Here is a 26,704-nt window from a genome sequence, read left to right on the forward strand (position 1 = left end):
ATTTCGGCAAAGGGAGTTTTGAAGCAGGTCTGCATCTGGCTCAGCATATATGATACTACCACAGGAAGCTCAATTAGTTGAGAGGATCGGGGTAATCTTTCTTTGATAACAGCAGGCAACAACACTTATTTGAAGGTTATATTGGCGCTACACTCAGTGATCATGTTTTGATACACAAATAGCCAGAGAAAAACATGGCTGAGCGACATATGACCAGACACACACTCTTTATCAATAACCCAATCCTAGACTGTAACATTGAGTAGTAAGGTGGCCTAACTTGGTGCGACTCTCAAGGAGAAAGTTGGGGTAAACAGCTACCAAGTTGTAGCCTGCCAAAAGTGCATCGAAGTTGCTGTACTTCTAGTTGTCGGCTGGAAAAACTAGTTTGATGTTGCTGCTCCTCTGCGGACTTCCTGAGATTAAGCCGCCAAACGTCTTGCAGACATTGGCAGCCAGGAATAAAAATGTAACAATGGTAGCAAAATTGATCGGCAGAAAACCAAAATAAACATAATAAACTTAAAAGCTACCTTAAAATCTTTAAACTAGTTGTGGGAAGATCGAAGCATTCCAATAAATCATAAGAAACTTCGGTATCTTGTAAAACCCTACCAAATGAATTCGAAGCCTTCAATGTCACCAGAAGTACACATCAGTATATAGGAATGGGAGCGTAATGAACTAATGACCAGAGCAGCTGTCCAGTTTGTCTACAAGAAGTGGAGATAAATTTTAGGGACCATTTGACGCAAGTGATGTGCGCAACGCACGGGTACAGACACTAGCATTGAAGAGACTCTGAACATCAACAAATATCTGTTATCAGAAAAAATAACAAAGGTTCTCACGGATGTAGCGAAAACTTCATAACATTACTGATTCCCTTTCATAACCTTAGGTCATAAAAGGAAAATATCTACGCGCTGTTTGTACGAAAGAAACAAAACAGAGTGTGTCCAAAAAACGAGGACAAGAAGTTGAACATGACTTGCTAGATACAAGAAAACCGGCAAACATTACTGCCTCGTAGGCGTTTATTTGTACCATGGCAGTTGTAGGAACAGTAATGCAAGCTTTCAAGAACAAAAATCGCGTCTGAAAACAATATACGCACCCTTAAACTTGGGGCTGTAGTGTTCTTTCTTTTCTAGATTTTTGTATCGTATTCACTGTAGCGCGTACATTTGTAGCGGAATGCGCCTTGTGAGGCACTGTACATCTGGGAGATGTGTGCACTACCCCAGCAGACGCCTCTTGATCCTCGCGAATCATAAAAGTCATACCCGTTAAACTCAGACCGTATGTCGACGGTTCATTCCGAGATTAAGAAAAAGTGGAAGTGGTACCCTCATGCAACATGACGAAAATCTGGTAGTTTCTATCGCAAACTGCATGTATTTCAAACAAATATTTTAGTAGGTACGAATTCTTGAGTGAACGTGGACTTCAGGTGTGGAATTGTTGAAGTCGCCATTATTTTTGCGACGAGTAATAATACCACTGTGGAGAGCAAGAAAGAAATTTAATGGCGCATATTGCTGGAGAGCTTCTACTTCCTCGAAAACCCTCTACGATGAAATGGCATGAGGCAGTCGCTTTTCGGCGACGAAGAGCGTTTTATTGGTGTGAGTTATACAGCAATTTTTCTAAGGCTTAGATTGTGGCATTGTTTAAAATATATATGAGAGACACGCCGGTGCAGTCAGTGAAAGTAGATTTCAGAGAAGGGGAGGGGGGCATTATGTACATGAAAAGGTAACAGTTCCACTTATAAAGTCGCTTGAAATAAGCATTCAATTTTTAAAGTTCTTTTTAGTTTAGGGGCCTAGATTACGCTGGGAAGTTTAAAGCCGACAGCATCACAGGTGACCGCGCTTATAATTTTCATTAGTAAGCGAAATGCATTGAAATATTGAACGTGAAAAATACGCATTTCAAGGTTAATAAAGATGGCATTCCCGCAGTTCATATTTTCAAAATGGCGTCTATGCACGTGGTGTTATTGAATAATCAATGCCACTTCTGTATCACGAAGTAAACAAGTAGCGTGCTTCTTTGATGCAAAAAATATTCGAGCGACGCATTTTCATTGATACATTGCGGAAAAGCCTAGTGACTGACCTCTGTCAAGCAGACAACGCCCGTCTTAAGGTATGAACTATCTGCAGAGAACTCATCGACGTACCTCTCATGCTTCTTAATATACACAGACCATATCGACGTACCTCTCATGCTTCTTAATATAAAGATCTGCAAACGTTCCTAAAGTGACCTAGTAATCTCACTCAGTGATTCTTCTCTGCGCTCTTTCGTGGCTCCACCCGCCGCGGTGGCTCAGTAGTTACAGCGCTCAGCTGCTGACCTGAAAGACGCGGGTTCGATCCCGGCCGTGGCGGCGTGTCACATATATTAAGGAGCCTAAATTAAATTTTGAAGGAAAAAGGTGTGAAGAAGACGACGCGAATTAACCGAAGAATAAAGAAGAGAAAGAAGAACCATTCGTTGAGGTGGAGAGAGATGATTGGTGGAGAAGCATACGGTGACGTAGAGAGAGATGATTGGTGGAGAAGAGAAGAAGACGACGACAAGGCTTACGTGGACTGACACCGAGACTATAAAAGGGCGAGCGAGAGCGAGGCACGGGGGGGGGGGGGGGGGACAGCAGAGAAGCGGAGGCTCCGGCGGGTCAGGTACAGTTTGGCTGGAAGAGAGCGACGCCGGCTACTGCTCCGGTGAGCTAGCGTTCTACGACTCCGCATCGTGGACTTCCTGCCGTGCCTGAACCCGTTCCGGAGAGTCAACAGAGGACGCTACCACCTACTACGGCCAGGGGTGTCTCCAGCGCTGTTGCAACCCTTCCGGGTGGTACCCCCAACGCCAACAACACCGGCATCATCTCCACGGGCGCTTGGACCTGGAGCTTATACGACGCAGCCAGCGACGCCGCCACCAAAGCCAACACCGGCATCATCTCCACGGGCGCTTGGACCTGGAGCTTATACGACGCAGCCAGCGACGCCGCCACCAAAGCCAACACCGGCATCATCTCCACGGGCGCTTGGACCTGGAGCTTATACGACGCAGCCAGCGACGCCACCACCAAAGCCAACACCGGCATCATCTCCACGGGCGCTTGGACCTGGAGCTTATACGACGCAGCCAGCGACGCCGCCACCAAAGCCAACACCGGCATCATCTCCACGGGTGCTTGGACCTGGAGCTTATACGACGCAGCCAGCGACGCCGCCACCAAAGCCAACACCTGCATCATCTCCACGGGCGCTTGGACCTGGAGCTTATACGACGCAGCCAGCGACGCCAGCCCGAGCACGTCGAACGCCGCCTCGACGCCGCCTACGGGATCCATACAACGCCGCAGCCACACCGAACCAACCGTGAGCATGAACGGCGATTACGAATAGCAGAACGCTAGTAGTAGACGCTGGTAGTAGTGTGCCCGGGTCGTGTGCATTTATAGCCTTTGTGTGTTGTGTTAGTTTTGTTAGTTTTGTGTTCTAGTGTGTGTGTCGCGTAGGGTGTATTAAATGTGCGTTTGTGTGGGTACACCCGTCGCCTAGTCCATTCTTTCGGTCCGAGTGTTCTCCGGAGAAATCCGTGACACGGCGGAATTTCTATGGAGCCGAAAGTCTAGAGGCCCGTGTACTGTACGATGTCAGTGCACGTTAAAGAACCCCAAGCGGTCGAAATTTGCGGAGCCCTTCACTACGGCGTCTCTCAATAGCCTGAGTGGCTTTGCGAAGTTAAACCTCAATAAAGCAATCTTCATGGCTCATTTTGCCGCGTTGAGGCGTCAAGAGGTAAGTTCTGTGTGTTTTGTTCCCAGTGTTTTATGCGAGCGTTGGCCGCAGTTTTCAACGCGGCGACAAACCAGTGGCAATGTGACGCTCTGCTATGAAACCTGTTATGCGTGTTCTTTTAGTTACGTATCTTTATTTCGGTTTGAGGTCCGAATGAAACTCCTTCGTTACCGGGAAGACCGTAAAAGGGTTAAAAAAGGGTCAGAACGCTTCGTTGCTTTCTATTGTTTTGCTCCAGTGTGGGAGCGATGTTTTTCTATTTAGGGTGCATTGCATAGGCAAGATAACAGAATGTAGTAAAGGGTAACCACAAAGATAGCAGGAGGCGGCAGAAGTTTGGGTGGCAGGATTTAATTTAAATTCTTGCCGGGATGAGATATAAAGATGGATAAGATAAGTGATAGGAATACCAAAGGAGAGGGATAATTGGAGAGATATGGGAGAAGCCTTTGTCCTGCAGAGGGCGTAGTCAGACTGATGATGGATATGACACGGGTTGTGGCCCACTGCACAGCACAAAGTCTGGGTCTTCCAGCATTTGCATTGTGCGTTTTGGTGACAGCACAATCTCAGCAGCAGACAGGGCCTCTACAGTGTTTAGCTGTCTTGCCATTGAGACATAACATTTGTAACACGGCGTTCATGACTCCAAGTATTCAATGACACCAGTGACAGCCCAATCGAAGCCGAGAAGATATTTTCGTGTATTCGAAAATTACAGAGCACCGACGCACCATCACAATGGAAAGAAACGCGAACAGTGCGGCGCCTATACACTCCGCTGTTCGAAATGATTTTCATCGCGATTTTACCTGGATGGTACGAAAAAGAAGTTGGGGTTGTCCTGGAATGTATCACGAACGGCTATAGAATTTTTTTGCTATCATCGAAGTAAAGCGCGATGAAAAGAAATTCCAACAGCGGAGCATGTAGGAGCCCCATGCCGCCGTCACCAGCGTGGTAAGTGGGTAGTGTCCAAGTTGATACGACGCCTTGGTCATGTCGGTACTCTTGGAGTTGTTCGTTTCAGTAAGCGCAATGCGCCGCTTCATTTTGCGATAACTTGCGTGCCGGAGTGCAGTGCTCTAGCATCACCTGCCGCACCAGCCAATTTGATAACGGCTTGCCCAAGATTGGCGGCAGGCGGTGTTGGGCGCCAACAGCACGGCTGCGGTCGTTGTTTGGCCCGTGCCTCAGGAGCTTTTCTTTGGCTGGCGTTAGAGCCCCAAATCCAGAAGAATAGCTTCAGCTTTCGATAAGATGCGCTTTTGTACGGTTACTATAACGAAATAGGAATTGTGAGGACTGCCCCGCAGCCTCCCTTTGTGGCTTGCTTTCCCGGGGTGCGCTCTCCCACGGCTTCGCCTCAAGACGCCTAGGGGCGCGCCATGTGGCTTTCCCTGGTTAGTTACCTTAACTAACAAAACAGGGCACTAGCGTTGCAGCGGGAAAGACTGCGCGCGCGCAGGACGTAGCTTACAGCATCATTCTGTTTGGCTGGGATCGTCGCCGCGAGCGGACGTTTCGCACACGGCTCCGCTCTACGCCAGCTGGGCGAGGAAATGGCGGGGAGACATGCTCCCGTATACCGTCCAGCTCGGCCTCGAAGTATCCTTTGCCCTAGCGTGGACGAACATTCGCTCGTAACCTTGCTGGTGAGTCACGCGACCTCGATTCCGTAGCGTGTTTTGTTGCTTGCTGGCGTTATTAATGCTGTATCGATAAATGCCTATTTGTGTCAGCCAATATGTCGTTCCTCTGTTCCGTCAGAGCTAGGCCAGCCGTGGTCGATGCGTGCTCGGTAGCGTACGCGATCAGGGGGTAGGGTCTGTCGGTTTTGAACGGTGTCAGCCGCGTTTAAAGGGGAAAAACGTATATGTCCCCCGATTAAGTCCTCACTAAATTTAACGGCTTCACTTTTTTTGCGTGAGAAGCATATATGTAGATTAGTGCATGTCCTCACCGCGTTTGGCTCAGGGCTTTCACGTAGCTTCCTTTTCGCAGGGCCCCGCTCCGTGACCTTGGCTCATCATCATCATCAGTGTAACTACGCCCATTGCACGCCAAAGGTCTCTCTTATGCCTCTCCCAATAACCTTGTCCTTTGGCAGCTGCGACCACCGCACCAACGCAGACTTATTAATCTCATCCGCTGATCCAACCTTCTGCCGCCCCCGGCTACACTTGTTTTTTTCTTGGAATCCACTCCGTTACCGTTAAAGACCAGCGGTTATATTGGCTTCGCATTACATGCCCTGCCCAAGCCGATTCCTTCCTTTTGATTTCGACTAGGATGTCATAAACCCGCGTTTGGTTCTTCACCCACTTTTATTGCTTCCGCTGGCTTAACGTTACACCTATCATTTTTCTTTCCATGGCTCGCTGCATGGTGCTTAGCTTAAGCTGGGCCCTTTTCGTTAGCTTCTATGTTTCTGCCCAACATGTGAGTGCTGGTAAGGTACAGCAGTTTCGTACTTTTCTCTTGACGAATAATAGTAAAGTACCATTCAGGATCTGCGAGAACCTGCAATATGCTCTCAACCCCATTATCTTTATAGATTTTTGCCTCTAATGACCCGGATCAACGGTCACTACCTACCCTAAGTAGACGTATTCCCTTACTACGTGGGCGTGTGGAATGTCTCACATGTGCTCCTCGATTTTTCGGCAAAAGGCCCGGTCATTCACCCCAACTCTTGCGCGTTCTCACACAACGGCATCTGTGAAGTTACAGGGACCATGTGGATACCAGAATTTGAGGTGAGAAACCATGTTTTCTGATTTTGGAGGACTTTTTCTTCGAGCACCGTGTCGCTGCGAGATAAGCCTAAAGGTAGCAGGGCCTAGCGGCCATGTTTAGGCGTGCTCCGGTGAGGTCAAAGACCATAGCGGGGACCTAGAGGCGAAGTGTTTCAAGAAAATGGCGCCCACTATGCGTGTAGAAGTGGAAGATGAAGAAATAACGCCGGAGGAAGTTTATAAGAAGTTTGGCTGGCGCGTATCCGGAAACAAGACCCAGGAGCAAGAGAGCAAGCTAAGTCTAACGCCTGTCAAAGGGGGGGAGTGGGATGGGGGGGGGGGGGGAGGCGGCGGCTGCCAGGCATCGTCGCCCGCAGCGGAAAAATTTCAAGAGCAAGCTACTCGAGGCAGCGAGGATGCCAGTGTTGCCGAGGCAAGATATCAAGATTGTCATGCGTCCTAGGGGAGGCCTGAACCTTGGGCAAGTATCTGTATTCGGGATCAGCCGAGCCATCGCCGCAGCTACGAACGTGAGGGGCGAGGAGGGGACGCAAGACGTCATCTGCCTGAACAAACGGCAAAACATAGTCGTAGTCAGTACGCCTAAATGAGAGAACGCAGACCGCTACTCGGCAGTCAGAAGCCTCACTATCAATGGCATGGCACACAAAATCAGCGCCTACGAGACCGCCCCCCCCCACACGGCACCATTAAGTGTTTCATCAGGGGTGTCCCGATGACGGATACTATTCAAGAAATAGACGACTGCATCGTTCAAGAGTATAATCCAACAGCTATGCAAGCCAAACGCATCGGCAAGACGACGACGATGGTCATCGCATTCGACGAAGACAAGGTCCCCAACTACATCAGATACGGCAACCTGCTGGTTGAGTGTTCGCTGTATCGCAAGCATATTGATATGCGCTACCGGTGTGGTCGCCTCGGTCACCGGATGCACGTTTGTCCTAACCCCGAAGACAAGATATACCGTGGTTGCGGCATGAAAAATCCCGAAGATAGCTATGTTTGCAGTAACCCCAAGTGCAGCCTCTGCGGGGGCAACCACCTCACCGCGGACAAGAAATGTAGAGCGACATTTAAGACGCCATACGTCGTTCGTAAACGGCGTTGGGAGCGTCAGCAACGAGAAGAGGAGCACCAGCAGCAGTCGAGGGAGCCAACGTGGCAGCAGACAGCATGGCAGGCGCCAGACAGGCGTTGCAGCCGCTCCCAGACAAGGCGAGGGACAAGCACGAGCGATAATAGGTCACCATCGGCAGCTGAGGCTCGTAGGCGCGAATCTCGTTCGAGGTCCAAGTCGAAGACCCGGCGGAGCAACGGCGCCGAGAAACAGGTGGGCTGGGCAGCGGGGTATCTCGTGGCTCTCGACAATAGCAATTTCCCTCTCCTCCACTCCTCCTGCCCTTCCAAAGACAACGAGTGTACACACTGTTTGGACCTTAAGCAGATGATAGGGAGGCAGAACAATCAAATCAATATGTATCAGCAGCGCGAACACAAAAAGGAAGAAGAAGGAGAAGGTAGTACAGAGCACTGAAGTTCCAACTTTTATTTGAACGAAAAGTGAACCCGCACTTATATACACACACCAAGAAAAGCCCACCAGAGGTAGTGGTCAAGCCACGCGAACAAACTGGGACCCACACGATTTACAGGGCATCAAAAAGATAACAGGAATCACACTATACAAAGAGATCAAAGATATGGAGCATGAATGGCATGTGTAAACAAAATGGAAAAACAGGGTTGAGCATGGGCGAGTGACCAAACAGAGTTGAGGGCGCGATTTTGCTAAAAAACCAAAACATGAGACGGCGAGAATACGAAAAAATAGCGAAACGAAGGATGAGCGCCAAAAATTATCACGGCTAGAACGAAAAAGCGACATGTGAAGTGTGCCTCTAAAATCCGGGTAAAATCAGATAAAACCAGACAGGAAGGTGATTTTTTTTTTTGAGATAATGAAATAGAAGGGGTGCTAACGCAACCTTCCTTAAGCCCAGAGATGTGGGCTGCTTCAATGATTTCGCGCGTTATTTGGTTTTTATGTTTTTTAAAGACAGTTGCCTTCTTAAAGTTAGGAATGCATTTCTTTTTGCTGTCACATACCCGGAAATGTGCGGGCAAGTTCCTCAAAGGCGCCCCAGTTAAGTCGTTCTTGTGTTCTATTAACCTTTCATTTAAACATCTTCCTGTTTGGTCTATGTAGGCCTTACCGCAAGTTAAAGGGATGGAATACACGGCGCCCTCCACACAAAGCACAAAAGGTTCCCGGTGCCGGGTTGTACAGCCACTGTTCTTTTTCTTTTTGTTCACTTTGTTGCACAGGCTGGACAAGCGCAGTGGGGCTGAAAAGACAACGTCTACACCTGCTTTTTTCCAAGGCAAGTTTCTCTCCTAGCCCCAGCGGCGGTTCGATGTATTGCGGAAGGAGTTGATCTGGTCAAGCGTTGTAGCGCTGAAAGACACAGGTTCCCAATCAAGAAGAATGTGTCATATTTAACGAAGAAAAATTTGTCATTGTTAACCGCCGACAAAGAGGGAGGGTTTGCCGTCTTTACAAAACGAGTCTTTATGTCAAAGGCAGCGGAAGCAGTTCAAGCAAATTTTGAAAAATGCGGGACATCTGATTCAAAACTAAGAAGTAATGCAAAGAAGCTATGCCAACGATTGAATTTAGAAAACCTTTCACGTGCATTACAAGGAAAGAAGACTGGCTGTCTGGAAATGTTTTTTACCGCCAAGACGCACAGGACTGGATGCCCTTTGCGTGTGATTGTGTCTGAAAAGATGACCTGGCAAAAAGAAGTCGCCAAGTTTCTGCAAAGTAACCTCAAGCGACTTCCAGTCAATGACCCCTTTTTTTGCAAAAAATACCGAAGAAGTCGTCAGATTCCTGCATGAGAACAGAACAGTGTCGTTCAATGGCTTCTCCATTGATGTAAAGGATCTGTTTTATTCCGTCCCTCAGGATGCCCTCATATAACGTGTTCGTTACGCCATCGATTGACACGGTGTGGTGGCCTTCCAAAATGAGTGTGGCGTGTCTGCGGACGGCTTCATTGAGCTGCTATGCACTTACCTAAAATCTACAGTAACTGAGTGGAACGGCTCCAGATTCATACAAAAGCAAGGCAATTGTATAGGCTCCTGCATTTCCCCCATTTTGAGCAACCTTTTCCTGGCTATGTATGACAGATCCTTGAAGGACAAGCTCGAGTCTTCAAGCGTTCTCAAAATTTTCCGGTACGTTGATGACTTCCTGGTTCTTTTAGATTGCGACTCTGAAGCATTTAAAACAGAAGCAACTCAAGTCCTCCACGTTTTTTCTGATACTTTATTACCTCTTGAAGTTACCCATGAATTCCCAGAACAAAACGCAATGCGGTTTCTAGAGTTAAAGGTTTTTTTCGGAGAGAACCACGTCTCCTGGTTATTTGAACCAAGAGCCAATAAGCCCATCCTGCCTTACGACTCAGCCCACTCAAAACTTGTAGAAAGGAACATCGTGAAGTCAACTTTTATAAAAGCACTCACAAAATCTTGTGAACACAAGTTGCATGACAGTTTTTCGAATCAGGTGTTGAGGCTGACGCAATCAGGGTACCCGCAATCTCTCCTGCCGTCAATAGCAAAAAAAGTCCTGATAGGTATGAAGCATGATAGGGAAGCCCCGGATGACACGCGACAGCGGAACAAAAGGGTTGCCGTTTTGCCGTATCTGCACCAAATATCTCATAATCTTAAGAAAATTGGTAAAAAAGCAGGTGTAGACGTTGTCTTTTCAGCCCCACTGCGCTTGTCCAGTCTGTGCAACAAAGTGAACAAAAAGAAAAAGATCAGTAGCTGTACAACCCGACACCAAGACCCTTTTGTGCCTTGTGTGGAGGGCGCCGTGTATTCCATCCCTTTAACTTGCGGTAAGGCTTACATAGGCCAAACAGGAAGATGTTTAAATGAAAGGTTAATACAACACAAGAAGAACTTAACTGGGGCGCCATTGAGGAACTTGCCCGCACATTTCCGGGTATGTGACAGCAAAAAAAAGATGCATTCCTAACTTTAAGAAGGCAACTGTCTTGAAAAAACATAAAAACCAAATAACGCGCGAAATCATTGAAGCAGCCCACATCTCTGGGCTTAAGGAAGTTTGCGTTAGCACCCCTTCTATTTCATTCTCTCAAAAAGAAATCACCTTCCTGTCTGATTTTATCTGATTTTACCCGGTTCTTAGAGGCACACTTCACATGTCGCTTTTTCGTTCTAGCCGTGTTAATTTTTGGCGCTCATCCTTCGTTTCGCTATTTTTTCGTATTCTCGCCTTCTCATGTTTTGGTTTTTTAGCAAAATCGCGCCCTCAACTCTGTTTTGTCACTCGCCCATGCTCAACCCTGTTTTTCCATTTTGTTTACACATGCCATTCATGCTCCATATCTTTGATCTCTTTGTATAGTGTGATTCCTGTTATCTTTTTGATGCCCTGTAAATCGTGTGGGTCCCAGTTTGTTCGCGTGGCGTGACCACTCCCTCTGGTGGGTTTTTCTTGGTGTGTGTATATAAGGGCGGGTTCAGTTTTCGTTCAAATAAAAGTTGGAAGTTCAGCGCTCTGTACTATCTTCTCCTTCTTCTTCCTTTTTGTGTTCGCGCTGCTGATACATATGGATCGCAACCAACTAGCCCGGCAGATGGTGTTAATCAAATCAAGAGCGAAGACAATCAGATAGAGGCAATGAAAGAGCGTATCGAGACGCTCAGTAGAACGAAGAACAATGATAATGACGTCAGTGTAGTTAAAAAGAAAGTACCGAAGAGAGACACCACCTGCGCTGCTCCGGCGGCGACGAAACCGTTCACGCCACCGGTGCTGATCACGCAACCGGCGTTGACGCAGACAGTGACGCAAGCTCCACAGACAAAAACTGCAGTTGTTGCCATGGAGGAAGAGAAGGCCGAGGCCGCCGTTCCTCCGACAATGGAGTCGGTCATGAGCATGCTTACGAAAATCTCCAGCCAAGTTTCTCAAATATCTGAGCAAGTGAAGTCTAACAGTAAAAACGCATAATGTGGCGGCCAAATGCAGCCAACTCTCCGTTAGAGTCAAGAGGTTGGATGTGATCACGACTTAATCTACGGGTCAGGCCACGAAAAGCTCGTTTCGTGCGCAAATCTACCACTGAAAGAGTAGAATATGACGAAGACTAAAGGAAAACACAAAAGAGACTGCGACGTTACTTCAATGGAAATGTAGGAGTATTAGAAACGTGACAGGGGAGTTACAACTATACGTTGATAAATTGGACCAGAAACCAGATATCGTAGCGTTACAAGAGACCAACGGCCGGGCCAAGCTCGCGGGATACATTACGTATTAGGACCCTGGCGAAAAAGGGTACTGCGATCTAAGTCCGTAGCAACGTGGCAGCCACAGTGCACGTGACTGCTCAGCGAGGCTGCGAACATACTACGCTCATCGAAATCCACCGCAGAGGAGTGGGGGGAAACATGAACTTTTTCGTCCCGAATGCGTATTGTCGACCGTCTAGCAGGGTAATTGACTTTGGAGGCACCATATTAAACTGCATTAAAGAAGCAAGAACAAGGCCGATTTTAGTGCTAGGAGATTTCAACATGGCCCACACGAAATGTGGTTACAAATATTCGTCCAAAAGAGGAAACCATGGTAAAAGCAATAGAGGACCACTACATGGAGGTGGCTACATGACAGGCACTAGCAAGGGTCAGAGACACCACTCCTGATCTGACGTTAGTTCGGGGGAACCTCTACGTTACTTGGCGTAACACGGGGGAAATCTTGGCTCAGATCACGAAATCATTTGTGTAACCCTCGGGGGGACCGACATCAAGGCGAAACTGGGTCAAGCCAATTTTACAGTCCGCGTCCAGTTACGTAGAAGTGCCGACATTGAAGGCGAGGACGAGGAGCAAGACAGCAAGAGGTATGAGGCGTGGGCCGGAAAGCAACGCAAGTTATTAAAGAAATTTACGCAGAAGATTGCTACGACTACGCTAGTTGCCTTCGCAGACAGGAAGTTTAGCCACATGTGGACGGCTAGGTACGGTCTTACTCAAAGGGGAAAGAGGCAAAGACATAACAAGAAGCTTCGCAGACGCAGACATGCGCTAAACAGGCAGGCGGCCGAGTATGCGGAGCAGCTATGCATGGAGAATTGGATGAAGATGTGTGACGACCTGCAAAGGCACACTGTCTACGAAGAAGACTTGGAAGCTGTTGCGGCACGTCATAGATTCGTTAAAAAAGCAAGAGCGCATGCACTCGTGACCTCACAAGTATGATCAACGGTTACGACGGGGACGGGAAGAAGCTCATTTGTGAGCTCACAAGTAAATACCTCAAGACCGAGAAGAGCGGTAACCCGACTCACAAGTATGAAGGGGATAGCAACGTCGAGATGGACGAAGCCTTCACCGAACTGGAGCTGGTTGCGGCCATCCGAACTGAACCGCTAAACCTCGCACACGCGTCCTGGGAGAAGGGTTCGTTACCAAAAGAATGAGAAGAGGTGGAGGTGCGTTTCATTCCCAAGCCGGGGAAGCCACCCCACGTCGACAACCTGCGCCCCATCTCCTTCAGGTCATGTGTGGGAAAGGTGGTCATGCGTATGGTTTTCAAGAGACTACAGAGAAATTTGGACGTCACTGATCAGATTCCGCCGACCATGTACGAATTCCGGAGGCACCTGAGCACGCAAGACGTCTTCGTGCAACTACACGAGCTGGTTATCAAGCAATCGAAGCCTCCTGCGCCAAGAGCTATCCTGGCGCTCGATCTGAAGGGGGCCTTCGATAACGTCACAGACGAAAGTATTCTTCATAACCTGCGCCAAACTTGGTGCGGAAAACGAACATTCAAGTATGTGCGGGATTGTTAATCAGTAGAACGACAGCGATCAAAATTACAGAAGAGAAGTCGAAACCGATAGTCCTGGGAGACAGAGGCACCCCGCAAGTGTCGGTTCTTTCGCTGCTTCTCTTCAACCTGGCACTCCTCCCTCTCCCGGCCTTGATTCAAGACACACAGGGCATAGATCACGCTCTCTACGCAGTCGATATCATTGTTTGAACGTCGAGGGCAGGGTCGGAGAGTTGGATGGAGGAGACCCTTCAGAGAGTGACAAAGACCGTGCACGAGTTCGCTAAATCGTGCGACCTCCGTTGCTCGCCAGAGACGTCGGAGTTACTCGTCATCAAGCCAAGAAGAAAAAAAGGAGACCAAGAGAACGTCGGCATCACCATCGACGGGACGAACATAACGCAAACCACGCAAGCGCGTATCCTCGGTTTCACCTTTCTGAACAACTGCAAAGCGGGGGCGTCGATCGACAAGATCAAGGTTTCAACTGTACAAATTTCGAACGTGATCAGAAGAGTCACGAGCAGAAAAAGAGGTTTCAAAGAGGGCGATGCACTGACGCTCGTCCAGGCCTTCGGGACGTCGCTCATTATTTACGCGGCGTCGTGCCTCAAGTTGCTCAGAAAGACAGGACCAGTTGAACATCATTATACGAAAGGCAACCAAAATGGCGCTGGGCATGGCGAAGCATTCTTCGACCCAGAAGCTTCTCGGCATGGCCAAGCAAAAAGTCGTTTGAACAGTTAATTGAAGCTCCTCTGTCTAATCAAAGAGGTCGGCTCAGTGTAACTTCAGCGGGACATCGCGTTCTTGCCAAGTTCGGCTGACAAGAGGCAGACCGGAAGTAAACGGGGCCGTTACTCAGGTTGAGGGCGCATAGAATCGGCAGTAAGCCGCTGCATCGAAACATGAGGCCAAGTCGTAACGACGGCCGCAGAGCGGCTCGTATAGCGCCCTTGCCGGAGGCTTTAGATCTATTTGAAGAAGAGGAAGAGGGGGTCACTCTCTTCACAGGTGCTTCGTTATCCAAGTTTTAATTGAAAGCCACGCTGGCAGTCAAGACGCGGGATGTGCTCGTAACCTGTGCCTCCATCGAGACGTCTTTTCCGAAGGTGGCAGAAGAGGTCGCGATACCGCTAGCACTCGCACAGCCCAAAGTGGAAAGAATTCTCACTGACTCACAGAAGGCGTATATTAGCTACAGAAAACTGTGGGTGTCTGTTGCGGCACTAGATATTCTCAAGAGTAAACGCCACGTACCTGAAAGGAAAGTTGAGCTGATATGGACGCCGGCTCACTCTGGCCTGGAGGGAAACGAACTTGCCCAGCAGCTGGCCCGAGAGATAGACCACCGGCTAGAGGAAAATTAGCCACAGTCCATAATTAGCTATAGGGACATTACGAACCGTTACAAGACGGAGAGGCGACGTTACCCAGATATTCATAAATTGCTTAGCAGGGAACAGCAAGCGATTTACAGGCAGATACATGCAGGATCCTTCCCGCACCCTTACCTTCAAAACAAGATATACCCGGAAAGGTACAAAAAGGAATGTAATTTCTGCAAGACTCAGTTAGTAGGCGCGCTGCAACACGTCATTGGAGTATGCGATTCCGTCAAGGCAATCTCCCCACCTATTACCTGCCCCACTACCGCACCACATCCCTCATCCTCCCTTACCGAGCGATGGGATACCTTGCTAACCAGTCCCGCCCTGGAAGACCAGGCCATCCTGATCTCCAGGGGTCAGGCGGCTAGGGAAGCATATGGGTCCCGTGAAGAGGAAACCACTTCCATCGACGGCGTCAAGACGCCGTAATTAGCGCGACTCAATAAAGTTGTTTCTCTTTCTCTCTCTCCCTTACTACTTCCAGCACCTCGCTAGCAATCGTAAACTGTTGTTCTCTTGCGAGACTGTTGAACAATATATTGTTTTCCTGCATGCTAATTTTTAGACCAATCGTTTTGCTTTGCCTAACTGAATGATCATGCTTTGCAGTTCATCTTCAGAATGTCTGAGCAAGGAAATGTCTTCAGCGAATCGCGGATACTTAGTTGTTCTCGATGAACTGTTATTCACTGCACCCAGTCCAGGCCTCGGAATACCTCCTGTAAACAGGCGGTGAATAGCATTGGCGAGATCGTCTCTCTGCCTGACACCCTTCCTTGTTGGAATTTTATTGCTGACTTTATCGAGTACTATGGTAGCTGTGCTGTCGTTTTAGATATCTTCCACTGTTTTCATATAAGACTCTTCTACAACCTGATATCACAATGCCTGCATGACTCCTGAGGTTTCCACTGAGTGAAATGCTTTTTCAGAATTCATGAAGGCTATATAGCCTTCCCTAGGGGAGGAGAAAAAGTGCACAGATGCACTCAAGACTGCTGAGGTGTCGGAATGCGAAAGCGTGTCATGGACACAAGACGCAGGCGTTTGGTTTCGGTTCTGAAACTAGTTGTTTAAGCGGCCTTACTAAGCGCTTAAACAGGAAAATCGCGGAGCTGATTTCTACGTAATTCAACGCAAAGCGCAACTCCTGGAATGTCATCCTCCAGTACGCCGCCTTTTGTTACAACACAGCAATGCAGGAGACCGCTCAAATGAGTACTTTTAGTCGTGTGTACTGCAGGGACGCTATTTAGGAGGAGGGGGGCTGACTTGGGTCGCCCCCCCCCCTCCCCGCGCGGGTCAGCCCACCCCTTCGCGGCTTTTTCAAAGATAAGGAAAGTTGTGAAAAGGCATTATTTTCTAAGCGTGAAAAATCATTAGTAGTTCGGTAGCACGTCTAGTAAGCATTTCCACGCATTTACCCTTTGTGTGCTTGTTCAAATACGTAAATGGTGAAAGCATAGTAGCGCAGGTGATATAGGGCGATCATTTAAACTTCCACAGCTTACCTCACTCCACACTTTGGATTGGTGTTAACCACGCTTTCCACTTTACATCCTCTTACACCTAACATAGCCATTATAATTCGAGCTCCTACGCTCACCTTAAAGCCCGTGTGCAACGCTGGTGATTACGTTAAGGTTGTGCAGCACTAATGTCAATAGCTTTACAACTATGACAATAGGTGGCCGGCTTCGCGCTAAGCGAGGAGAGCGCCGTATGCGTAAAAACAAAGGTGCCACCAGTGGTCACCACTGGCCACGGGCACTAGCAGTGGCCGTGATTTCTATTCTATTCATCTGGCTTCAAATTTAGAGGGAGATGAGAAACACATCTTTCAAGTGTCTATGTAACTAACTAAACTAACCATCTAAATGTATAGACAATATTTTTTGAACATCTTGACGGTTTTGGAGTATTGACTGCTTTCTGCACCGTACGTTCACTTACCCATCAGCTCATTTTTTCCTAAAAAAAAGGTAATTATTTGTCACCATCCATCCACGCAAGTCATACGGAGACAAGCCAAAGCTATGCTGCTTTTTAAGAAACTTCAAACTATAACCTGTAGACTCCTCCGCTGCACTACAGGATCTCTGGAATTCTGCCTTTCTTCACAGTTTCGTTATTAAGTAGGCTAACTAGCACGGTCAGCAGTGGACAGGACGTGGCCTAATTTATCAGCAGCTGAAAACAAAAATGGTGCTATAACAAAATATTTAGAAAATTATATTTAGCAGTGCATTCACTAAATCATTTCATGCGACTCCGGCATGACCATCCAATATGGTAAAAGACTTCCACAGCGGCAAAAATAAACAAACTTGCTGATCCCCGTCAATTGGAACCATCTTCAAGATTAAATTGAAGGCACTCTCGCCCCCCCCCCCCCCCCCCCCCCATCAGTATATGGCGCTTCTCGCATGACCTGGAAAGAAACAATCCTTGTACCACTATTTTAGCACCATGAAAACACTTCTGGCCACTAACAAGCCGCAACTGAACAGCCAAAAGTCTGGAATTGTTTGTATAGGGCATAGGTAAGGCACTAATGAAGAAATAAACAGACGTGAAAATGATGGTTTTCGTGTATTTATTTCGATGGCGCGAAACACCACAAAATATGACCTCAGATAATTGGCCCATACATTTATTTTCTAATTAAAAAAAATTCCAAGCAAATTCCTGATGCGTTGCTGTAGCATCTTCAAGTGCGAAGCCCACCTGACAGAAAAGCGCTGAGAAACGTTTATTCTTGTCAGATTCGATACTTGCGTCGTGATTCAAAAAATAAAACGCAGGCGTGTTGTTGTCAGGCACGCCCTACTCTTCTCCCCATTCGTAATCACATTTTAACTCTGGGTTTGGGTGCCCTGAAATGCAAGCCCAAAATCGAAAGCAGGTAAATATCTTTCACCTTTGTGAGCCTTTACACAAAAACTGATGGGGCAGTACACGCCGGTGATCTTTTCAAAATGTCCGTTTTACAGCGCTCCTTTCTTTTACGCAAACTTTCATGCCGAGCAAGGCTACAGCTCACAAACACATAAAAACTCTAATAATGCATTAGACAAAAAAACCACTTCTCAGTCAGAGTGCACATTCGCCACAACGGGCTACACTTCTCTTGAAACATATAAGATATTAAACATTAGGGGGCCGCTTAAGCCACCTTAATAGCCGAATGCTAGTGTTAGATTTCAAACTTGTCATAGCTTCTGTGGCAACTTTTGAGTGCGCGTTTGCGTCCGCTTCTTTGCTATTGTCTGCCCCTCAACGACAATATTCGACTGATAGCTGCAGTATGAGGCGTCAGCTATGCAGTGAGGGTGCAGACTTTTGCACACACACTATTTCTGTTAAGCTTTGCTTATAGCGCTAAGGTGCTGTCTAGAAACTAGGTTGTTAGGTTGTGTAGATACTAGGTGTAGGTTGTGATGGCTTCACTAGGTGATGTGACCTCTCTCGCCTAATCATTAATTTAATTGCCACCTTTCATGGTGGGTAGCTTGCAGTCCATCCTGTGCTCGGCCTTCGATGATGCAAAAAGTACACATAGACTCACTCAACCAAGCAGGGAGGCCCATTAGGGTAGGTTTTGTTGATGGAGGTAGTGATTTAGCGCGGCTGAGGTGTCCAGTGACCGAGGGAGCAAGTTATGCGCGTTTCCTTTCTTCTCATGACTATCTCGGGAATTTCATGCCCACCTACATATTTTGCGAAATTGGAGGGCATTACCGCGTTTTGGGTACGAATAGAAGTCGAGTAAGAGGACGACGTGCAATGCATAGCGTGAGAATGAGGCGGTTTCAGCAAGTCTTGATTGGCTGCGGCCATTGCTCAGTGCTCGAGGGAAGTGCCCAGCGACGTAGATCTTTTCGCGCGAAATCCAGTCGCGGCATTATTTATTTTATTTCTGCGTGTATCTTTGAGGCGTCACGCCCATCTTTGAATTTTGCGGTGTTGGAATAAAGAACTCTAAAAAATCAAGGGTCAGAGCTCTATGCTTCAGAGACGCGACGGTTTTTTAAGGATTGGTAGTGAAGTAGTGTTTTGACAATGAACGAGCGTATAACCGGCGGGTAGTGAATATAGTGTTCATAACCTACGAAGCCTAAGCTGGGAGGACCTAAGTCAGCTACTAAAAGAGAGTGTCAGCAATTTATATTTCTATTTTTTCGCCTCTGCTCATTGCCCGGTAAATGCCTCTGCCGTATTTCTTCAATCAAAGTGAGCTTTGTTAGCTGCGGACATCTCATCCCCACCATCTTCGTGGTCTCATCCGCTCACCTAACTTTCTGCTACCTCTCACTGCGCTTGCCTTTTCTTGGAATCCAGTCCGTTACCCTTAACGATCATCAATGATCTTGCCTTTGAGGTAGAAGTAGGCCATCTGCCTCGGGGCGTGCAACCAATGACTGGAGAGGCAGATATACTGTTTAGTTTTGATGCACAAGCCATGCGATCTCCTCAACTTCAACGTCTGCCCCTCCACGCGAACTACGCTTCCCCTCAGTAACTCAAAGAATATTATTTTTCCGCTTGTGAGGGCCCGTCCCAGATATTTGCAGCATGCGTTCCTTCTGTTATTGGAAAATTTCGTTTTGATTTCTGTAGTGATCTGACATAAGAACTTTAGTGCAGCTGCGCGCAGTAAATTTTTCCAGAATAAAGCGCCAGCGAATGCTACAGTGCAGTGGTCTAGAAGTTGAGGTAGCACCGCAAAATGTATTATGCCATGTTTTGATTTCCGAAGAGCACCAGGTAGCCGCAAGAAAATGGTAGCATATACTCGGGCAGCATCGATATGTTGTCAGTCCGCAGGCTAGAGCGCACCACGCCAGCAAACACTTTTTTACGGCGCTGAGCAGAATAAGCAGGTCAGATACGTGCAATTTTGGAACAAGCGATGAAAAGGGGTTGGAGGTACGCTCTCAGCTGTGACATACAGATCTCCGCATCTAAAATGCGGCACCTGCGTAATATGCGTCGTGCTGTCCGCGAGAAAGCAATGGTTGTTTATATTAACAAAAGATATATTTTGGCCACGAGCGCAAGAGGAATGATGCTCACATCGCTGCGCTTAAAAGATTGCAGAGGCATTTGGTCAAAGTTGAGTGACGAACCGTGATGTAGAGAATACGTGCACATATGCTGCGGTGTGACTAAGTTCCCGCGAGTGTTAGTCACCTGAGAAGTTGTGGGCGAAACAAGGAAACAGAAAAGAAGCAATATGTCCGATTATTCGCGGATACGACAAAGGCAACGTACGTAGAGTTGTCAATGTGCATTATCTGGCCTTCACTTAATGCTCTATTCATGCTATCTTTGCTGTTTTTGGAGATTGTTGGTGCTCACACATTCGTTTGCTGACCTTTAGTCACTGGCGCAACCGTATGTGTGTGGAAATCACTCGTTTTTGGATGCTCGCGCCAAAGGCTTGCGTTGAGCAAGATCCATGCTAACGCAAGAATAACATAGCTGTGTAAAATAGTGTAAAACTCGTAGGCATAAATTGTGCCTTCGGATATAACGTTGTGACTAGATTACCACGAACTATCAGACTTACCGCTGCAATCTTCCAAACACATTGTGCAGGTGTGAAACTTGTTTGCAAACTCAGGACTCCGGCATGCTTCTGAGTCGAATGGGTAACATTTGTTTGCTGTGCTGTTATAATACCACTTTTGGAGTTTCTTCTGGCAATAGCCGACGTAAAGGTTCTCTGAGGCATCTTTCCGGTCGGTGTCCTTTCAGTTGATTTAGATAATCCCCTGAAATGTAAAAAGAAAACTTTACTGCAGTGATATCGAGGAAACGAGTTCGCTGAGGGACAATTTTATGATTGCATTGACAGAAATGCGAACCGTCTTTCGCGCCTCCTAATTGAGGCGTCTTGTGATCCAATGAAGCTGTTCGTAGCTTGTTTTTGTTTACTTTCGTTATATATACCTAAATGAGAATTAAATGCTAATCAATAACCCAGAATGCCGAATAAACTGATAAGCATGTCATTCTACGTTTTTGATAAGCTTAAGGTTTCGATCGAAATCAAAGTTCTTTTCTGAACTAAAACTGAAGCAATAAGACCTGAATTTAGCCAAGTTTATAGCGAAGAATTATTTTTTGTCAAGCATAAAGAAATAAAGATTAATGCGACCACAAAATTACTTTACCACCCGAAACTATGCATATTAGTGAAGAATAACCCTGCTGCCATCCGTAAAGTTTGTTTAATTCAAAACAGAGGTGTTGGTGGGAAAACATTAAGCGTTAACATTTGCGAAAGTTGTGAAGGTACGGCAGAGCAATTACAGTCAGCTTTCAAAAATGACTTAAGTATTAAGGTGAAAATTCACTCCATTCATTAAAATTTTCTTTATGTAATAAAGAGAAAATCAGAGTAGTTTAGACCAAACTCTGGAATGGCCTCAAGGAACCCACATGGAATTTGATATTGGTTTCGAGAAAATGGGAGATTTTTCTGGACGCCAGTCCTCTCTAAATGCCTGCACGTTTGTGAAACGAGTGCCTCAAGGTAATGGCGAAATAGTATGGTGTTTCTGTTAATTATTTTGTCGAGCCTAATGGCCACTTCGAAGAAAATAAAAACTGCATCAGCAGTGCGATGCCTGCTCTTCTCATTGTGAATATTACTGGCATGTCTCCAGAAATAAGGAAACACCGGATGGTGTGAGACGAGTGCGATTGGCATGCTGATTAGGATGATTGGCTTTGGCATGCGTCTACGGTACAGTGATTAGCGCCCTCGAGTCTTCGTATGGCGGGATTACATTCGTAGGTGATATCGGGCAGCAAAACTTTCTAGAAGATAATAAGGCGTTTCTGATTGGTAATAAGTCACACGGTGCTTTTAAACGAGTGGTGTCAGGCAGTCATGGAAAATGAAGGATCAACGAAACAACAATGACGCACATGATTGTGTTTGTAACGAAATTTTTACAAGTTTCTGAATCACGTTCAGGGGTAAATTTTTCATTTTGTTTTATAGTGTTCCTTTCTGTGGGGTCGGAAAACATTAGGCAAAATGAAGGACAAAATCACGCATCTGGTCCTCAGCTCATCGCCAAATCAGCGAGAACGTCTTTCAGTACGTTTTGTTGCGAAATGGAAGTTAATTGCGCTGACATCTATACCTGATATTTTGAATATTGTACTTCCCTCTTAATATGACCCGACATATCCACATTCTCCTCTTAAAGAGCGTGAGTGTCAATCCGAACGCGTAACTTTATTTCGCTCTTTTGCTATAGATCATTTGAAAGGATTCCGCAACATACTGCCGTTTAGTCAAAGACTCAAAAACATTGAGAATTATCTAAACTCATGACGCAATCGTCAAGGAAGGCGCCGACCTGGGTCCAACCGTGCTGAAAACATAGGATGAAAGAGAATGTTTTTATTCAACGGCATTGGCTGAAACGTATTTGCTTCATTAGGCAAATGCAGTGTGTAAACTAGCGTGTGACGTACGATCGCTGCACTTTTTATTCCCAAATACTTTGTGCCGTTTCATTCAATTCGAACACTGTTAGAGCCGTTCCAGTGAGCTTATTACGTTTTGCAAATTGCAAGGGTACCCTGACTACCACCCGAGAACCATAGCACTGTGGAGTGGGCTACACAGCTGCGTGACTGCACTGCTCTAAAACCGGCAGCGCGATATTCAGTTATTCTGACCACGAGCATGGCCAACTCTTGCACTGATGAGTATGAAAATGTAGGAAAAGCACCCCTTTGAGAGATAGTGAGAGAACTAGAACACAAATCTAGGAAACCAAAGAATAAGTTTAGACGGGGCACCTGCTGAGTTTTTTTCTAATATGGAAATTCCAAGAAAGAAATAAAGGCCTCTTTGAGTACAGCGCTAAGCGATTTAATTTTTTTTATAAAAAAAAATATGCATAGTGTTTCCATTGCGTAATAGTGTAAGGGTGTGACGTGAAACTTGAAGGCGATAGTGCCTAACATGTCGCAATCCAGGCAGGCATCCTTTTTTCCTCGCTGTAGGAACAAGCAAGAAGCCTGACGATTATGATGCCATGTTTGGCTAATTGTTGTTTGCATAAAGGACATACTGCTTCTAGTTGACTAGACAAAACAGTCTGAGCAGAAAAACACTTCACATTTCAGCATTTGCATTAGGAGGCGATCCTGAGAGCTATTTATCAACCAAAGCTTCGTTAAAGCCAAAGTGGGACAAAACGCCGTAAGTGTTTGTTATATCGTTTTGGAGAGAACAACAAAAGAAAGCTTGTGCTGAAGTTCCCTCACGTGTGCTACCAATTGCAAAATTCTCTGCGTAGTATCTTTGGAAACGTAAGAGAGCGCCGTTCAGAACGACATCTTTGGTATTGCGTATAAATTCTCTAAAATTTTCTATTACGAGCGTGAAACATTTTTCATTATAATTAACTAAAGCCTTTATAGTCGCACCCTTATTTCAGTGGAGATTAACAACAAGGGAGAACACCTGCTAACTTGAGCTGCTGCTGCCAAAGCAACTTCAAAGCATTGCACCGCATGACATTTTTTGGAGCTAGGACAAGACGCTTGAAAAATGAGAGTATCCACTCACCCCTAGGCTGGAGATCAGGTCGAACAGCTGGAACTCCGGATGGATTCGCGGACTGCTCGGCTGTAAAAATAAACGGAAGAGAAAATTCGAGTGCTTACTTTATTTTCTTAAACAAGCACATTTTCGCTTTTATGTTCCCTCCGCTTGGCAAATTAGAATGCCTGAAATGATACGCCAATGGCGAAGCCTACGTTTCCTATTTGAAAATTTGGGATGTCGTGTGAACACAGAGAGAATATTGTGCTTTGGCATGCCACAAGAATACCTTAAAAGCCTCACGGTATCAGCCACGTTCTTCTGCGACATCTCTGGTGTAAAACTGTCGGAACGATATAAAACACTCCTGACAAATACAAGACGTTCTGAAGCAGTGATGTGGTGGCAATTAAGAAAATTGATTTCTTAGAAATTTAATAGAAATTTTTTCTTGGCTTGAAAAATTACCGAGCGCTTACGCCGACCATATGACGAGTGATCAGAGCCTTATGATTCATGAAATTAATTAAGAAACTTGATGATACCCATAACGCTACATCTATATTGAATTGTTTTATGTGCGCTTTATCAACGAGGAACTCTGTAAACGCGTCGCTCTGTCGCCTAGTCTCATCGCTTCGTGCGGGTGACACCAGCGGCAGCGGCAGCCGACGGCCTTCGCTATCGTACGTCGCTGGGAAGACTTCACGCGCTTATCCCTTTCAGCTCCACCTGAAGGGAATGACTAGATGACATTAAAGAGTTCTTTCAGCGGCCTCGGGTTCTCTCTATAAGGGACATGGCAACGCAAGCATTGATCCCGTGTTTCACAGTGAAGCGGGACCCTTAACGCCCTTTCCCTGGCAAGTACTGTCTTCTTTCGCCAAGGTTGTGCTTACAGGTCCATATATGTGAACTGGTCATGCTCTACTTTGTATTCATGGATTTGGGGGAGGTCTACAACACTACTTACAGAGTGGCGTAGCGGTTCAAGCCATGCGCAACTGCCCTCAGAGGTGGCTGTTTTAAACCCACCCACTGGTGCCGCTTCTGAGACAGCGGCTTTGTGCCAGTGTCAACAAAGTTATTCTAGTTAATTGTCTTGCAGCCTACCACAATGGACGAATTGCTAACAACCCAGCATGAAAAAAGTTGGGCTGAGGCTTAGCTAAAGTGTTAAGCCAGGATATCTCGAAGCGAAAAGTTTCGTGGCGATGCTGGCGGTTTAGCTTAGGGTTTCATACATAGGGTTAAAATTCGGGTATACCTTTCTAGCTTTTTACAAAACGTGTAGTCTTAGGTATACAAAGCTTGTACAATAGTCTACGATCCCGCAAATGCCATAGTCTTTCACAAATGTCGCACGCGTGGCCGAACGGGTTGTCCACAAAATCTGTCGTAAAGACCTTGGTTGCGCTGGCACTTTCACCGAGTTTCAACATGTAGTCTGTGTAGCGGCGAGCCTACCTCTTCTTCCATAGCGTCGTCGTCTTCACTCTGTTGGCTGCTTACACTGGTAGCAGACACGGCTCAGAGTCGCTTTTGAGCGTCTTGTCGTCGTCGTTTAGCGAGACGCTCCTCTCGTTGCTCGGGTGTTTCGGTTGCTCGTTTTGCTCTGGTATTTTCATTCTTTCTTCGAAACAGCTCGACGCCTCCCTAAGTACAGTCTTTGCTCACCTGGCCGCTTTCAATTGACGCAGCAAAACGGCGCAATTCAGCGTCCTTTTGCCGCCGTTTAGCAAGTCGTGCCTCTCGTGATTCTGGCGTTTCAGCCGCTTGTCTAGCCTTGCACTTTTCGTATCTTCGCTGCGTTTGAAAGCCAACTCCCACGCTACCACTTCTGGGTCTTCTTCTCCTCCTTCCATGGCGAAAGGTCAGACGACGGAGGAAGCGCGCGGCGGCGACGACGGCTGCGGCAGCAGCGGCCACCTGCGCTCCGCGTGTCGTCACTCGGTTTTACGGTCAGACGACGGAGTCAGCACGCGGTGGCTACGACGGCTGCGGCAGCAGCGACCACCTGCGCTCCGCGTGACGTCACTCGGTTTCGCGCATGCGCAGCTGTGGCAAATCTGTAGTGTGGCTCACACGAAGCCCGGTGTGGACGAGCCTAGTGAAGCTTTTCGCTTGAAAAAAAAAGGGGAGCTTGATGTAGTTGGCACTCCGCTGAGCAGAAAGAGCGTAAATTGAGACTGGGACGATGAAAGATACACAAAGATGAGCGTTGTTGCAAGCTGCCACCTGCCCCATATGCATATTGCCACCCCCACACCAAGGCCAATTGGCAACATGCTTTTTCCGACACCACAACGCCGACGCTGGGCACTACGCTGAACGAAACCTTAACACTCACACGCGCCTCGTCTTGTACTTTCCCGCCTTCCGTGGTGCTGTCCTCTTATCTGCTGACACCACACCTTCAATAGACCATGTTTTAGAGATGACCCTTAAGATTAAAATAATGTTAGCAAATACGCGCTGAAGAAATGAGACGATTAAGCACTCATGTGAAGGAAATGCAAAAGGATATATTTACAAAAACTTATTTACATGCCAAAATAGTTACTCGCGAATTCGCACCCGCTCGCGCACCCGCACCGTCGAGCATCGCACACACACACTCCCTGAGACACACCCGTTCCTTGTCGTCCGTCTCTTCGCTGTGTCTCCTCCCAGCGCCGCAGGCTACCGCCCACTTACAATGCACCGGAAGCGCACACACACGCACACACTCACGCGCACATGTGCACGGGCCCACTTGAAAGCAGACGCCGCGCGGCTCTCCAGTAAGTACTTCGGGTAGCGGGGGCATTGCCCGCGACCCTAACGGCTGCACCAATTGGTAACGAAGCGGGCGACCACCGGTCAGTTCGCAAAACGGTGGGTGGCGCCAAGGACGCTCCCCGTACAGAAAGCACACGTGTGGAAACAAAAGCACGCTCGCTGCACAGAACGACACTTGCGGAAAGAAGAAACATGTGTATAATAAATGGCCCTTTCTTACACTCGGGCATTCTGACAAAACTTAACGGCCTCGTTAATAGAAGTGAACAAAACTGTACAACACACAAACACTTCGCAAACAGTCAAGAAACATATACAGACGTATGAATACAACTAGAATAGAACGGATGCAGGCAGTAGACAAGTGGGTAAAATTAGTAGCACGCATTCTTGGATGTGGCCTGAAAAATAGTTCAGCTCGGCACTGCGCGTTTGCGTTCCGAACGCCTGAGTGGCTGCGGGACACTCTCCACTTCTCT

This window comes from Amblyomma americanum, chromosome 5 (assembly GCF_052857255.1).
Source record: "Amblyomma americanum isolate KBUSLIRL-KWMA chromosome 5, ASM5285725v1, whole genome shotgun sequence".
Taxonomy (NCBI): domain Eukaryota; kingdom Metazoa; phylum Arthropoda; class Arachnida; order Ixodida; family Ixodidae; genus Amblyomma; species Amblyomma americanum.